This window comes from Amblyraja radiata, chromosome 2 (assembly GCF_010909765.2).
Source record: "Amblyraja radiata isolate CabotCenter1 chromosome 2, sAmbRad1.1.pri, whole genome shotgun sequence".
In the NCBI taxonomy this organism is placed as follows: domain Eukaryota; kingdom Metazoa; phylum Chordata; class Chondrichthyes; order Rajiformes; family Rajidae; genus Amblyraja; species Amblyraja radiata.
Genome location: NC_045957.1, coordinates 60,172,352 through 60,184,769, shown reverse-complemented (window position 1 = coordinate 60,184,769; position 12,418 = coordinate 60,172,352). Strand labels below are relative to the sequence as shown.

Below are 12,418 nucleotides of genomic sequence, written 5' to 3'. Positions count from 1 at the left end.
TCCGCTCCCATGTCAACGAGAAATGTCACCCAGAATGACGATCCCAGGTGTAGAGGGGGCAATGTTTTTGGTCGGCTGCAGTTGCCACTACCGACAGCCGGCCGAAAGGTTTCCCGGATGCGTGCATGGTGGTAGTAGCACTGCTTGTCCTTGCTGCCGCTGTTCGTGGCTGATGTCACTGCCGCGCCCGTATGATCTACCGAGGCACAGCCGCCACCCAACTGATGGTGGCTCCACCATGCTGATGTGCCTGCCACAGCACATCCGCACAGGCTGCCAGTCATCGGGAGTCAGTGAAATCGTCACCCGTGAGGAGCAGGCGGATGTCCTCAGGCAACTGCTCGAGGAAGACCTGTTCGAAAAGGAGGCAGGTCTTGTGTCAATCCTTCAGGGCGAGCATTTCGTACATGAGCACGGACGGTTTGCGGTCGACTAGGCCATCCATGTGCAGGAGTTTTGCCGCCCTGTCGCGGCGGCTGAGACCTTGAAGAGCGTCTTGATCCCTTTGTACTTGTTGTCAGCTGGTGGTTGGCGAAGGTAATCGATGAGGCGCTTGGCGGTTTCCTGGTCCAGCGCACTGACCACGTGGTAGTACTTGGTGATGTCGGCATTTATCCAAGCGATGTGGAATTGGGCTTCGGCTTGTTCAAATCACACTTGGGGCTGTGATGTCCAAATGGTGGGCAGTTTGAGTGAAACTGCATTCTGCTGATCTGGGTTATCTCCTCCAGGCATGATGAAATTCAAAAGGGGCCTTTTGGATCGTCGGTGTCACACTGAAGAGGTGCACGTGTTGCATAAACACTCAGTTTAATATTTAAACAACACAGCTCAACTATTAATACAGAAGGGCAAGGCATGTTAACATGTTGACTATGAAGTGAAGATTAACTCCGTCGTCCGCTGCACCCCACCTTTGTTCACCCAGGTCGGAGTTGATTGATCGGCCCAGATCACGCCAGGTCCACGCGAGTGCTCGAGCTCGACGAATGAGGGTTCAAGACCAAGTGGCTCGGCCCGCCACTTCTTCAAAAGACACTGGTGACCTCATGCGTGTAATGTATTCATGCATTTTCATGTATATGCTAATGAGTTGGTGTTGTATACAAGTAGGGAATGTTGGTTAATAAATCTCTCTTGTGATCCAGCCAGCCTGCGTGTAAGTTGTTATTCATTCTACTGTCCGGAATATAACAAAATTAGTGACGAGGATGGGATAGAGTTTGTGAACTCATCCTTTAAATACAGTGCAGGACTGTTTTGCAACACGCAATATTGTTTAACAGTTCAAACAGTAAATACAGAGTTGTGTCGCAGTTGTTTGCGAGCTGGACATGAGAGGCCTACAGATCCTTCCATGCAGGGGACTGTAGTTTAAAACAGCAGCTGGATAAATCGGCAAGAGTTTGTCAGGCTATCTCTATGTTGTGTCTACGTGGCAAGATGTCGTCCTTGGGAGTGTATAACATTTTAGACTGAGTTTTTTTTGTCGAATTCCTCAAGCTGAATAGTCTTTGTACAGCTAAGTTTTAGGTGAATTGTTACACCAGAACAGGCAGGAATTCGGATTTTTTGAACGAACCTTTTATTTAAAAAAAAATAAGAGAATGACACAATGGCAGCGTCCACAGGCTACATTGGAAACCTTGGCACTTTTGACAAGAGCAGAGAGCCATTTAACTCTTATATGGAGAGAGCAAACATGTTTTTCACGGCGAATAATATATTGGAGATTAATGGGGAAGGAGAGATAGTGGCTGAAACACATAAGGCCATTTACATTCACAAGGCAGTGCCTATGGCCAAACCAAGAGGCGCTAAACCAAAACCGAAGTATGGCGGGGAGGCGAGTTCAGCCAGTTGTTATCGTTGCAACGGTAATCACTCATCCCAATTTTCAGTTCAAAATGGCCAAGTGCTATAACTGCCAGAAAAAAGGCCATATTGCCTCAGCATGTCGGGCCAAGCTTAAAACAGGAAACCAACAATCTGCGGGAATCAAGCGACAACACCAGAGAGGAGTTCACAACGTGGAGGTGAACCCAGATGTAAATGAACTTGGGTTGTACACCATTTATGCAACCAACATCGATAAGCCTACAACCAGCCAAGGCAAGGACTTTCGAACTAAACTATTGATTAATGAACAGTTAATCGATATGTGTATTGACACGGCAACAGATTGTTCGACCATGAGCAAAGACCTGTACAAAACAAAGTTCCCACAGACACCATTGTTTGAGAGTAAGGTCAAGCTGAGAACCTACTCGGGCGAAGTTTTGGAGATTTGTGGACAAATGAACTGTAAAGTTCAGCATAATAGTCAGTCAGTAACACTGCCCATCATAGTGGCCAGCTACAGAAATAAACCAACCCTCCTTGGAAAGGATTGGCCGAGTAGAATAGAATTAGTCTGGAAGAACATTTTCAGCATCGATTTATCCAAATCACGTCTTGAAAACGTCATAAGCAAACATGCAAACATTTTTGCTGACAGTTACACGGGAATAACAGGGTACTCTGCACACATTCGACTTAAGGAAGATGTGAGACCTGTGTATTGTCGACCATGACCTGTACCATATGCACTAAAGTAACAAGTGAAGGTAGAACTCGACAGATGAAAGCGTAATGGAGTACTCGTGAAGACAGACCAGAGTAACTGGGCAACGCCAATTGTGGCCGTACCCAAAGCTGACAAAACTGTTCGACTATGTGGTGATTACAAAGTCACAATCAACCAAGCCGTTGATGACAAACAATATCCGTTACCAACCTCGCAAGATCTGTACGCAGAACTTAGCGGAGCAAGAGTCTTCACTAAACTGGATTTGTCTCACGCTTACGCCCAACTCAATGTCGATAAGGAAAGTCAGCAGTACTTGACTATCAACACACATAAGGGCTTGTATTCATATACAAAGCTGCCCTATGGTGTAAAATCCTCCCCGAAAATGTTTCAGTCTGCCATGGACCAAATATTACAAGGCATTCCGCACTGTGTGTGTAACCAGGATGACCTACTGATATTCACAGAAGGCATGGTAGAACATCTGGAAATCCTCGAGCAAGTTCTCACACGACTGAACTGCCACAATGTCAAACTGCGACAAAGTAAATGTGCATTTGCACAGTCAGAGGTGGTCTACCTTGGACTCAAAGTAGATGCCAATGGACTTCGCCCTGTGAAGGCGAAAGTTGAAGCAATAGCGAATGCTCCAAAACCCAACAATGTGTCAGAGCTACAATCATTCCTTGGGATGGTGCAGTTCTATGCACGATTCCTTCCAGATTTAGCAACTGTGCTAAAGCCACTTCATCATCTGCTACAAAAAGATGTGAAATGGACATGGGGAAAGGAACAGCAACGTGCATGTGACATCTGCAAGGAAAACTTGACAAGTGACAAACCTCTTGTTCACTATGATACGACACGCGAGATGAAACTTGCTTGTGATGCTTCAAGTTATGGTGTAGGTGCAGTGATCTCCCAAGTAATGAATGACGGACAGGAAAAGCCTATTGCTTTTGCATCCCGCACCCTGTCATCGAGTGAACGCAACTATGCGCAGATAGAAAAGGAAGCACTCAGCATCGTGTTCGGAATCAAGAAATTCCATCAGTTTCTTCTCGGCAGACCATTCACCCTGGTAACTGATCACAAGCCACTACTAATGATACTTGCCCCCAAGTCAGCTATACCTCCCATGGCGATATCAAGGATGCAGCGCTGGGCAATTTTGCTGTCCCAGTATGACTACAAGGTGGAGTATAGAAGCTCCAAGTGCAACGCAGTTGCAGATGCGTTGTCCCGGTTGCCCCATGAGAACTCTGACATGGGAAGTGAGAACTCAATCTGCACACTGCAAGTTGTAGATGAAGACTTTCCAGTGACTGCAACAGAAATTGCAGCAGAAACAAAGGAAGACAATGTGCTGAAGTGGGTTTATGAACAGACATTGAATGGTTGGACTGAAATCGATAGTGGATTGAACTCAGTTCTGAACTCAGAGCTGAAGCCTTTCCATAATCGACGCCATGAATTATCATGTGAGCAGGGATGCATTAAGTGGGGTTACAGAGTGGTTGTACCAGAGTCTTGGAGAAACAAAATTATGAACAAACTTCATGCCGAACATCCTGGCATAGTAAGCATGAAATCAATTGCCAGAAGTTTTGTGTATTGGCCTGGTATTGACAGTGACATCGAAGTTTACCGGAAGAACTTGTTTCTGATAACGGGCCTCAATTTCGTTCAGAACAGTTCAAAGAGTTCATGCAGCGGAATGGTGTGAAACACACACTTGTTCCCCCATACCATCCAGCCTCTAACGGGGCGGTAGAAAGGTCTGTTAGAGTTGTCAAAGATGCTCTCAAGAAACAGGTTTTGCAGGGTAGTTCAACGTTCAGCATGAAACATCGTTTGGCTAGTTTCTTGCTGAAGTACAGAACCACACCACACACAACAACAGGTTACTCACCTGCAGAACTGTTGATGAAGAGAAGGCTAAGAATACGCCCAAGTCTAGTCAACCCAATTTAGCTTTGAGAGTTGAACAAAAACAATTAAGTCAGAAACGCCATTTTGATTCCCACAAAAAGAGAGGTACTTCAAGCCAGATGAGCAGGTTTGTGTTCTCAGTCCTCCCAACAAGTCCAGTCGAGACAAATTGGATGTTGGGAAAATAGTGGAAGTGTGTGGAACAAAACGATACTTAGTTGAAGTTGGAGATAGGATCAAAAGTGTTCATGTTGATCAAATGATTCCAACCAAAGATGAACCAAAAACTGAGCATGAAGTCCTAATTCCTGAGTCTTTATCTGAAAGTGAGTTGGAAGAGCCAACTGTGATTGAAACACAAAGTTCAGTCAGTACAAAGAAACAGATTCCTCTGGTCAAAGTCAGTACTAAAACAGAGCCAAACAAGCCTACAGTTGAGTCAACACCTAAACCCGTTATACCTGTTACTGTTAGATGATCAGGCAGGATCCGTAAACCAGTAGTCAGATTAGGTTTTTAAATTAAGTAACTCACTGTCTAGGTAGAATGCCAAGGTGTAAATATGTAAAATAAATATTGCATTATCATTTAAGATTTAATGAACACTGGTTTAAATCAAGTATCACAACAAGAAAACTGTAACTGTGTACTTAGATTTAATACTTTAAAAAGGGAGAGCAGTGTAATGTATTCATGCATATTCATGTATATGCTAATGAGTTGGTGTTGTATACAAGTTGGGAATGTTGGGTAATAAATCTCTCTTGTGATCCAGCCAGCCTGCGTGTAAGTTGTTATTCATTCTGCTGTCCGGAATATAACAATGTGGAATCATGCTAAATCAATTTCTACGTTGTAGGCTTGAATGGAAACTGAAGTACAGTAAAAGTATTTTTGTTTCATACTTCCTAACAACATGCAAGCCCATTTGGCCCATCGAGTCTTTGGCTGCTCACAGAAAAGTCCAATCAATGTAATTCCTCCACTTACTTCGCTGCAAGCCTTTTCTCTCATACATGCAGTTAACACCCTGATTTTTCCAACAGCCACAGAGGTAATTTATAACAACCAAGTATCCTAACAACCATGCACATCTATGGGAAAGGAAATTGAGAAACGCAGGGGTGCACTTACAAACTCCGTACAGATAGCATGGTAATCTGAATCAAACTGGGACACTGTAGCTATGAGGCACAAAGTAGAGGAGAGTCGAAGATGTCACATTTCTGTATTAAAATAAGAAAGGTCCATTTGCTAGAAACCACGACAAATCTGACAATCTGGGCAGCAGCAACTTCTAACAAAGTTCTATTTTTACTAGGACCATGCTCCAACTTATTTGTCTCAATACAAAACATTACATCTGAATTGACTGTTGTTTGGCTTGCCTGTGCCTGTTTTATTCTGCACTACAAATTCCTGTTATCTGCAGATGGAAATGGCATGCTGCCCTCTGCAGGGCATTTAAAACCTGTGTGAAGAGAGCAGGTAACAGCAGTGTCCTCTTGACCTATACAGTATCCTCTTCAGGGCAATAAAGAAAACGTTGCAAGAAGAAAGACGAGCTGGCATGATAGATACAATGTGAATTGGATATCAAAGCAAAACTAAAATGATTGGATTAAGAGCAAGGGAGTTAGATGCTGTTTTTTTACAGAAGACAGAGGAACAGCTAACCTTGGATGCCAACTTCATGGTGACTGGGAGCAGCACATTGCAAAACACACCCTAGCTTTTTGAAACAAATCAGAAACTGATGGAGGAGAAAATAAAAACAGGCCCTTTGGCCCATCATCCATGCTGATCAAGGTGCCCATCTAAACTAGTCCCAGGGAAAAAGTTGCCCCTCTGCTTCATATTAAATCTTTCTCCTCTTACTTTAAATACATGCAATCTAATTCTTGATTCCCCAACCATGATTAAACGACTGTGTGCATTCACAATATCTATTCCCCTCGTGATTTTATAAACATCTGGAAGATCACCCCACAGTCTCCTCCAACAAATAGAACCCTAGATAAACACAAAGCGCTGGAGTACTCAGCAGGTCAGGCAGCATCTCTGAAGAAAAAGGATGGATGACATTTCGGATCGGGACCCTCCCTGCCCAATCATTCCCTCTTACTCAATCCCTTGAGTCTTGTTAAACATCCTTGTACTGTATATTTTCTCTGCACTCTTTCCAGCTTAAAAGCCTTTCCTGCAGCTGGGTGGTCAAAACTGAACACAACACTCCAAGGGCAACCTCACCAACAATGATTGAGATTTAGACTGATCTATCTTCAACAACACCGCCACCTTCACGACAGGGGGTCCCATACCCCAGGGGAGACCAAAATCTGTACCACTGACAAAACAAGTGCTTCACATCACCCAATTCCTGGACAGGCTGACACAGAACAGCAGACTATTGTAATTAAAATTTGGACCTCAAATGTACAAAAGTACTGTGTAAAATAATTGAATCCATCAACATTCATTGTGAAATGCATTGCACAATGTGTTGCAACCTTGGTTCTGTGCATTTTTATTTTTAACTCCACGAGACAAATTCTCCTCACAGGAAACTGTACCAAAAGTAGAGTTCTGATTGCACACATAGATTCCAGTTGAGAACAAGATAAGCAATTGAAGATCCGCCTTGGCTCAGAATGAGACTTGGGGGTAGTTCTCACAATGTATCACAGTTCATCCGAGCAAAAGATGCTAAGCAGCTGAAGTGCCTCTTTTATATGTGGTAAACACATGCAGACAACCCCAATGTCACTCTGCAAAGGAAAAGGGAACTGTGTAAAAAGTCAATGTAAATGATATTAATGGAAAAAAACAGAACAGCAAAGCAATTCTCTAATCCAAAGTCTCTTACCAACAAACAAACCAAGGTCGAACGTAGTTGGCAAATTCTTGAAAATGTCATGAAAAGATAAACATTCATATTCAAGGTAAACTGCATTTTGTGCAACGTAATTTCAATTCAAGATATTTACCGATCCTATTAGAGTCATAAGTCATACAGCACGGAAACAAGCCCTTGATCCCAACTTGCTCATGCAGACCACAATGCCCCTTCCACGCTAGTCTCACCTGCCCACATTTGGCCCACACTGCTCTAAATCTTAAAATAAAGAACCAAAGTGTTGAAGCAACTTAGCAAGTCAGGCAGCATTATTAAAGTTGTATAAAACAATGGTTAGACCAGAGGTACACAAAAATGCTGGAGAAACTCAGCGGGTGCAGCAGCATCTATGGAGCGAAGCAAATAGGTGACGTTTCGGGCCGAAACCCTTCTTCAGACTGATGGGGGGTGGGGGGGGGAGAAGGAAGGAAAAAGGGAAGAGGAGGAGCCCGAGGGCGGGGGGATGGGAGAAGACAGCTCGAGGGTTAAGGAAAGGTAGGAGACAGCAAGGGTTAGCAAAATTGGGAGAATTCAATGTTCATGCCATCCAGACGCAAGCTACCCAGGCGGAATATGAGGTGCTGTTCCTCCAATTTCCGGTGTTGCTCACTCTGGCAATGGAGGAGACCCAGGACAGAGAGGTCGGATTGGGAATGGGAGGGGGAGTTGAAGTGCTGAGCCACCGGCAGTTCAGGTAGGTTATTGCGGACTGAGCGGAGGTGTTCGGCGAAACGATCACCCAACCTCCGCTTAGTCTCACCGATGTAAATCAGCTGACATCTAGAGCAGCGGATGCAGTAGATGAGGTTGGAGGAGATACAGGTGAACCTTTGTCGCACCTGGAACGACTGCTTGGGTCCTTGAATGGAGTCGAGAGGGGAGGTGAAGGGACAGGTGTTGCATTTCTTGTGGTTGCAACGGAAAGTGCCCGGGGAGGGGTGGTACGGGAGAGAAGGGAAGAATTGACAAGGGAGTTGCGGAGGGAGCGGTCTTTGCGGAAGGCAAACATGGGGGGGGGAGATGTGAAGATGTGGCGAGTGGTGGGGTCACGTTGGAGGTGGCGGAAATGGCAGAGGATTATTTGTTGTATTTGCCGGCTGGTGGGGTGAAAGGTGAGGACTAGGGTGACTCTGCCCTTGTTGCGAGTGCGGGGATGGGGAGAGAGAGCAGTGTTGCGGGGTATGGAAGAGACCCTGGTGCGAGCCTCATCTATGGTGGAGGAGGGGAATCCCCGTTCCCTGAAGAGCGAGGACATTTCCGATGCCCTGGTGTGGAACGTCTCATCCTGGGAACAGATGCGGCGTAAGCGGAGGAATTGGGAGTAGGGGATGGAGTCTTTACAGGGGGCAGGGTGGGAAGACGTGTAGTCAAGTCAAGTCAAGTTTATTTGTCACATACACATACGAGATGTGCAGTGAAATGAAAGTGGCAATGCTCGCGGACATTTGTGCAAAAGACAAACAACCAAACAACCAAACAAACTATAAACACAATCATAACACACATATTATTTTACATAATAAATAATGGAAGGAAAAACGTTCAGTAGAGTTAGTCCCTGGTGAGATAGGCGTTTACAGTCCGAATGGCCTCTGGGAAGAAACTCCTTCTCAACCTCTCCGTTCTCACCGCATGGCAACGGAGGCGTTTGCCTGACCGTAGCAGCTGGAACAGTCCGTTGCAGGGGTGGAAGGGGTCTCTCATAATATTGTTGGCTCTGGAGTTGCACCTCCTGATGTATAGTTCCTGCAGGGGGGGCAAGTGAAGTTCCCATAGTGCGTTCGGCCGAACGCACTACTCTCTGCAGAGCCTTCTTGTCCTTGGCAGAGCAATTCCCAAACCAGATGGTAATGTTCCCGGACAAGATGCTTTCCACCGCCGCTGCGTAGAAGCACTGGAGGATCCTCGGAGACACTCTGAATTTCCTCAATTGCCTGAGGTGGTAAAGATGCTGCCTTGCCTTACTCACGAGTGCTGAGGCGTGTGATGCCCATGTCATATCCAGATAGCCATGTGAGTCAGTGGGTTTGTAGTGTATGTCGGTCAGAAGTCTGTCCCCTGCGATGGAGATGGTGAGGTCAAGGAATGGTAGGGAAGTGTCGGAAATGGTCCAGGTGTATTGGAGTGCCGGATGGAAGTTGGTGGTGAAGTGGATGAAGTCAGTCATCCACTTCACCAGGAAGAACCGGAGGGCTTTGAGGCCATCCTGGTGGGGGATGGAGGTGTAGAGTGACTGGACGTCCATGGTGAAGATGAGGGGGTGAGGGCCTAGAGAGTGGAATGCGCGGAGGCGGCGGAGAGTGTCTGAGGTGTCTAGAACATAGGTGGGAAGGGATTTGACCAAGGGGAATAGTATGGAGTCAAGGTATGTGGAGATGAGTTCGGTGGGGCACGAACACGCAGAGACAATGGGTCTGCCGGGAGAGCCGGGTTTGTGGATTTTGGGGAGAAGGTAAAAACGGGTCGTGCGGGGCTGGGGAACGATGACGTTGGAAGCTTGGTCGGGCAGGGCGTGGGAATTGATGAAGTCGGTGATGGTGCTGGATATGGTGGCCTGGTGCTCGTCAGTGGGGTCATGGTCAAGGGGTAAGTAGGAGGAGGTGTCCGAGAGTTGGCGCGTGGCCTCAGCTTTGTAGAGATCGACGCACCAGACTACCACGGCACCTCCCTTGTCGGCTGGTTTGATAACCCAATCTGGGTTTTTGCAGAGTGATTCAATGGCAGTGCGTTCAGGGGGGGAGAGATTGGAGTGAGACGGGAGTTGAGAAGTTGAGGCGGTTGACGTCGCGGCGGCAGTTCTGGATAATGAGTTCCAGAGCTGGGATGTTACGAGGGGGGTTCCACGAGGAGGGGGTGCGTTGGAGTTGGAGTTGGGTGCGGAGGTTGGGCGATCATTTCGCCGAACACCTCCGCTCAGTCCGCAATAACCTACCTGAACTCCCGGTGGCTCAGCACTTCAACTCCCCCTCCCATTCCCAATCAGACCTCTCTGTCCTGGGTCTCCTCCATTGCCAGAGTGAGCTACACCGGAAATTGGAGGAACAGCACCTCATATTCCGCCTGGGTAGCTTGCGTCCGGATGGCATGAACATTGAATTCTCCCAATTTTGCTAGCCCTTGCTGTCTCATCCCCTTCCTTAACCCTCGAGCTGTCTCCTCCAATCTCCCCGCCCTCGGGCTCCTCCTCCTCCCTTCCTTCTCCCCCCCACCAGTCTGAAGAAGGGTTTCAGTCTGAAACGTCACCTATTTCCTTCGCTCCATAGATGCTGCTGCACCCGCTGAGTTTCTCCAGCATTTTTGTGTACCTTCGATCTTCCAGCATCTGCAGTTCCTTCTTGAACACAATGGTTAGACCAGAATTGGGTACAGCTCTGGTTGCCAAAATACAGAAAGAATCGGGAAGTAAAAGCCTCTTACCGCCTGTTTGATTTGTTTAAATATATTATCCTACAATCCACATCTCTTTAAAACACACATTGGTTCTATTTATGACACTGAGAAATACAAGTAGTGAAACAAGGAACAGATTCTGGAAACTTACAAATTTACAACCCAATAGCATGAACATTGAATTTTCCAATTTTAAGTGATTACCTCTCTTTTCTTTTTAAGCGAATTCTCCAATTTTAAGCGATTACCCTCTCTCTTTCCTTTGCCCCCAACCCAGAATACACGCAATGCTCCCACTATCCCACCCCATCATTGCCCCATCCCCTTGGCTTTACATTGAATTCCTATTCGCTCCATATCTTCAACCCTTTTATCACTTCTCCACTCATCTGCAAACGACCCTCCATACCTGCGCTTTCAGCGTTTTTCCCCCAGCTCCTGCATCAGTCTGAAGAAGGATGTCAATGTGAAACGTCGCCGATCTGTCCCTCCACAAATGCTGCATGAGTTACTCCAGCACTTTGCGTATTGCTAAATATGCACATTGCTCGCCCAAGTATCACGTGTTTAGTCATGTGCAACAATCACATGATTGAGCTTCTCACTGTTCCGAGCATAGATCTCCGCTATAAGATCTTTGGTTCCGAGCAGTTGCCAATTTGACGAGACTGCGACAGTTACCAGGACTGTAGCAGACAGGAAAATAAGTACAGTACCTTAACATAGACGTATAAATAGATTTATTGCATGTGTGGTAATAAAAATTGTGTAGTAAGATGCTAACTGATTATTTTTGACTGCTAGAGACATGTGCGTGTAATGTTAAAGCGTTACAGATAGCGTTGAAGTCGGTTCTTTCCCGCATTCCTCCACTCCACTGACTGGAATGCATCTGCTCCCACTGTACTTGCCCTATTCGCCAGGGCGCTGCCTCAGGGGGGACTGTATCCGTTGGCCAGGACTCAATGAGGTAAAATGTCAGCCAAAGACTGGACAGGAACATCGTGGGGCAACGTCAATGCAAAGTGAGGGAAGTCTCTGGGCGGTGGGTCCGCCGACAAGGGCAGTGTTTGGGGACTAACGCCGGGAACAGGACGGAGGGAGCGACTGGGGGTATAACCCCGGCTCGCTGCCTCGTTAAACCCCGCGACCCCGACCCTCCCTCGGCCCGGCACCAAACTCACCTGCTTCAACGAGGCGAGCAGTCAGGAGACTTTCCCCCGAGGCAGTGGCTTGTCTCCAAGGGGAGAGAGACGATGGGGAAGTGAAGGCCGGCGTGTGGGGTCCGCTCCTTAGTTCATCCGCCAGCCGGGGTCACCTTAACCTTGCTCCTCGTTCACTCACTGAAAATACAATTTATCCCAGTCCCAAATTGGAATAGCAGACACACTGGGGAAACGCAGCGCTGCATTCAGGGAGCCGACCTCTCCCCTACTCCATGTAGCAATGTTACAACATTTTGAGATTTTAAAAATCATGTCTGCAATTTATCCCATCAGATAAAGCATAAAAAGAAGTTTAATTTGACACCTAATTCACTCTCATATCTTCAGTATTAAAAAGGTTATGACCATTTTCATACTCGGAAATTAGCATCTTGTTCCGTATTGATTTTCCATTGACTTAACACA

At 46.5% G+C, this 12,418-nt stretch overlaps 1 protein-coding gene across 3 annotated transcripts in view; it reads right to left on the bottom strand.

Moving 5' to 3' along the window:
* The window catches only part of cpvl (carboxypeptidase vitellogenic like), a 106,408-nt gene extending 94,276 nt beyond the window's left edge, over positions 1-12,132 (bottom strand). Inside the window, exons 1-2 of one of the 3 annotated variants that reach the window (XM_033047422.1) lie at positions 11,197-11,359; positions 7,142-7,269 (exon numbers count right to left, since the gene is read on the bottom strand). The gene's annotated coding sequence lies outside the window, so the exon portion shown is untranslated. Of the gene's footprint in view, positions 1-7,141; positions 7,270-11,196; positions 11,381-11,971 lie in introns of those variants that run through there. The other 2 variants (XM_033047413.1, XM_033047405.1) reach the window with 2 other exon arrangements.
* Between the last annotated feature and the right edge of the window lie 286 nt (positions 12,133-12,418).